The sequence below is a fragment of the Miscanthus floridulus genome, chromosome 19 (genome assembly GCF_019320115.1).
Source record: "Miscanthus floridulus cultivar M001 chromosome 19, ASM1932011v1, whole genome shotgun sequence".
NCBI classification, from domain to species: Eukaryota; Viridiplantae; Streptophyta; class Magnoliopsida; order Poales; family Poaceae; genus Miscanthus; species Miscanthus floridulus.
The window spans coordinates 74,567,568-74,571,976 of NC_089598.1; the positions used below are offsets into that span (position 1 = coordinate 74,567,568).

The 4,409-nt window shown below is 49.2% G+C and overlaps 1 pseudogene; it reads right to left on the reverse strand.

The window, feature by feature from the left end:
* Positions 1–553: 553 nt before the first annotated feature.
* On the reverse strand, positions 554–1,653 carry LOC136526186 (berberine bridge enzyme-like Cyn d 4; annotated as a pseudogene).
* Positions 1,654–4,409: the final 2,756 nt, after the last annotated feature.

A 4,409-nucleotide genomic window follows, 5' to 3' on the forward strand; every position in this document is an offset into this window, starting at 1 on the left:
GAACAAATTCAGAAGGCACAGACTTAACTAACCAAGTGCTCAATTGGCATTACATTGAGTACTTTTGGTGTCCAATTCATAATTTGTAATTTGGTTCGTCCAATTCAATTACAACCAATTTTGGTTTGATTGATGGTCCCATCCGGCATGACCTGTTGTAGAATGAGCTTTTCCAGTCCAGCACCCTTTTGTGGAACGACTTGGTGGTCGGTGCTCCACGCCTTTGATTCAACTAACACTACGCCGTAGAACCACTCGATGACGGATGGTGCGGCTCCACATCGCAAACCAAACAACATTCTCAGCTTTGGTTTTAGGATCAGATGATTTCGGACCACTTCGCGCCATAAACCAAACATGTTGTGGCACTAATCCACGACGCATGCACCTGCTGACAAACTCACTCTCATATAACACGTTCTTTCGAGCACTGTTTAAATCAGCTTTCTAACTAGGACTATGTGTCTGACAAGTCACAAGTTTCTCAGGGTGGACACGAGTGGAGGGATGCTCTGCTCGTGCCTGAAGAAGTCATGGGGATCCACCTTTGCCTTCACGACTTGGCCTTGAAGTAGCGCTCCGGCTTGGTTCCCCGGTCCAGGAGCTGCTCCATCAGCTTCCCCGTGCCGTAGAACGCAAAGTAGAGGATGGACTGGATCCATGTCATCTCGATGCAGTCCCGCGCCTTCATGCCGAGCTCTGGGCCATGGTGGCGACGAGGCCGGCGCACGTGCCGAGGTACAGGGACTCGAACTGTGCGTCCTGATTCTACAAGACGACGCGGAGGATGACGTCACGGGGCATCGCCAGCGCCACCTGTTGCCACCTGGTGAGGAGAGAGGTGGCGGACTGGTTCCTTGGCCGGTGGATGGTGACCACTGTGATGACCAGCGGCACGCGCATGAGGCGCAGCTTCTAGGACAGCACGATGCCGAAGCTCCCGCCGCCGCCTCCTCGTATGGCCCAGAAGAGGTCCTCGCCCATGGCAGCCCTATCCAGCAGCCTCCCCTTGGCGTCCACGATTACGACGTCGATGACATGGTCCGCGGCGAGGCCGTGCTTCCGCAGTAGCAGCCCTAAGCCGCCGCCGCTGAGGTGATCTCCGACGCCCACCATCGGCCCGACACCGCTGGGGAACCCGAGGCGCGCGCTGTGGTTTGCGATGGCGTAGTACAGCTCGCTGAGCGTGGCGCCCTAGCCGACCCACGCCGTCTCATTCCCGATGTCGACGCTGACATCGCGGAGCCAGGCCAGGTCAATGACGGTGAAGGGCCGCCCCGCGCGGAGGGAGCGGTAGGACAGGCCCTTGTAATCATGGCCGCCGCTGCGCGGGCGCACTCTGATACCGTGGCGGACGCCACAGCGCACGGCGGCCTGGACGTGGGAGGCATTGCTGGCTGCGACGATGGCGATTGGCGTCGGGGTCGCCGGCGTCACGAACAACAGGTTCTTGATGGCGGACTCGAGGGCTACCGTGTACAACCGGGACGCGTTCGTGTAGACGGCTTGCGGAGGGAGGTGGACGGCGAGGCAGTGGAGGAAGGACGCGGTATCAGGCGACGGAGCGGCCATGGCAGCAGTTGTCGGTGTAACCGAGGCCACATGCTGCACGATGGCGGCGAGGAGTGATGTTGCAAAGCTCCGGATGGCCATCTTCTTTTTTGGATCGTGGTTGACGAGGCAAGTTCACCGATGCTAGCTACTTAAAAGCAAATTGGCAATGGAAATAAACAGCTCGTGGCAGGGCCGTCCCGAGAAGATCCGAGGCCGTGCCGCAGCCGGAAAATCATTTTTTATTAGGCTCGCTAGTGGGTGATGCTACTGACCATCGAACAATCAAACAAATACGGGGTTATGGTACTAGAAAAATTGGAGGGCTATGAGAATTGGAGGCCGTGCGCCCGTCACCCTGCACGCCCCCTGGTACGGGCCTCCAGGTGGTGGTAAACTGGAACCAGCCGGGAGAACGTTGAAACCATTTGCGGAGCGATGCTAGGCCCTGTTTAGTTTCCTTTTTTTTGCCTCCTACAGTAAAAGAGCATGTTTGAACACATGCATGGAGTACTAAATTTAGACGAAAAAAAACTAATTACACAGTTCTCGGCGAAATCGCGAGACGAATCTTTTAAGCCTAATTAGTCTACAAAAAGCCTTAAGTGCTACAGTAACCAACATGATGAGGACATCATTACCTCCGATATGATCATGCCAACCACTTCTATACCAAAGGTGCAACCAGTCTATATGAGGCTTATCATTGATGCATTTGATGAATTGATGCTGCACCATGATGTGTGTTCATTCTCATTTTCAGAATTACTTACATGGATCAAGGGAAGGTTTGATTGCATATGGAAAGCATGGAAGGTTAATGAAGTTGATTGGGGACCAAATCCAAGTATTCATAACGTCCTCCGCTAGGCCACCACGTCACTTTGGTTCCAAGGACAGAAAGAGTCCAAGTCCAACATGTTTTGGAAGTTGAATTCGGACTGCAAAATAGTCCCAAATTGCGACGGTCACCACAACTTCATACGGACTCCGATTGGGGCGTTCTAGCACTTTTTGGAAAGCTTATCAAGTCTATTTTCCAACGGATCTAGACTCATGGCTATATCTTATCCGATGCTTCCGCAATCGTCATTTCAACGCCGAGACCTTTTCTGCCTTTGGTGTTGCGTCACCCTATTTTGGGCTGGTGGTCCATGTATCAAGTTGGGTCCATTAAGGACGCATCCTAGGGTTGGAGAATGACCCCAACACCCCCCTGGTCGTTCCTCTAGGTATTAATAAGGATTAGAGCCACCACAAACAGATTGGGTTTTTGTTTAGATCAAGTTTAGCTGTCGCTACTTGCTTGTAAGTGCGCGTGCTAGATTAGCCACCCGTCTTCTTGTCTTTGGAACCCAACCTTAATTGAGATTGAGTTTGAAACTTTCATCTACATCTAGTAATTCAGTACTTGCTATACTTGTTCTTGCTAGTTCTTCGATTGCTTGCAGGACGAGTGCCCTAGTGGTCGGGTGACGCGCTCCACAAGATCATGGCAGCCATTAGAGGTGGTGTATCGGTTGCTAAGGCGCAGCTTCGAAGGCTGTAGTCGGGCCGTGAACGTCGTCTCCATCCATCAATCGAGTTATCCCACACCTCTCATCGAAAGATCGGAAACAAACCCTAGCGGGTTCATATCAGTTGGTATCAGAGCAAGGTTTATCGGTGAGAGACTTCGAATCCTTCGCTGTTTTTTAATTTTTCCTATAGTCCAGAAAAGCCAAAAAAAAGTAGATTGGTTTACCCACAATCCTATAAACCCTTTGAGCCTTTGCTAGCACTGCTTAGTTAGGGCTTGTTGAGTTTTTAGTTGCATCGGTTGTGTCGAGTTGCTGGTCTAAGTGTCTATTCCTTTAGAGTTTTGAGTTCTATCACGTTTTGGTCACCATGAGATCCACCATCACCATATACATCGTTGCTGCATTTCTGCCACCACGGATCCATATGATGTTCGATTTGGGAGTTTAAATACAATCTGGAAACTTGAAGTTGTCTTCTTTCCAACGGATCTGACCTTGCAGCAAAATTCGATCTGAGCACTCCACAATCATCTTAGAGATTTCCGCATCTGCGGTATTAACAAGAGTTGTTAAATCTGAATTCGAAGGGGCTGTGTGCAATAGCCTTATTGTTTGGGTTGTCATAGTACCAAATAAAACATTTAGGCCTCTGCAAAAAAAAAGAAAGAAAAAGAAGAAAAAAAAGGAAAAAAGGAGACAAGAGAAGGAGAAGAAAGAAGGGGCTGAATCTGTTGTTTTCTTCATGCTGTGCTAGTTGTTCTTTTTTAGTGACTACCTTTGTGCCTAGGCTCACGTCTCTAGCATGGTTTAGCCTAGAACCAGCACAGTACCGCCGTTGAACGATTATTCAGCTTGCTTTTGTGACTAACGTGGTGCTAGTACTTCCTTGCTTTAGCCCACCTATAGCTCCACATATTTCGACTACAGGTTGACAGGTATTGTTGTTGCGGCACCAATACACTTCACTCCACGGTTGTAGACTTGTTGGTTGCCGTCACCTCCTGTTTGGCTTGGTAAGAACTTGTAAGGGCTTGTTTTAACAAGTTGAGTTTGAGAGAATTACATCCGACACATCCTAGTAGTTGATAGGAGGATACATATTATTTTTGTGTTTCTTGTTTTCTACTAATCATGGCAGGTGATATGGAGATTTTTGAGCTATTGAAACTAGACCCCCATATTCAGGATGTCATTCAACACTTGCCGTTATATGATGGTAAGTTTGATCCTCAAGCTTACATTGATTGGGAGTTAAAAGTAGACAATGAATTTGATGAGCATGACCTGTCCGAGAAACGAAAGATTTATATTGCCTCTAATATTTTGATTGAATATGCT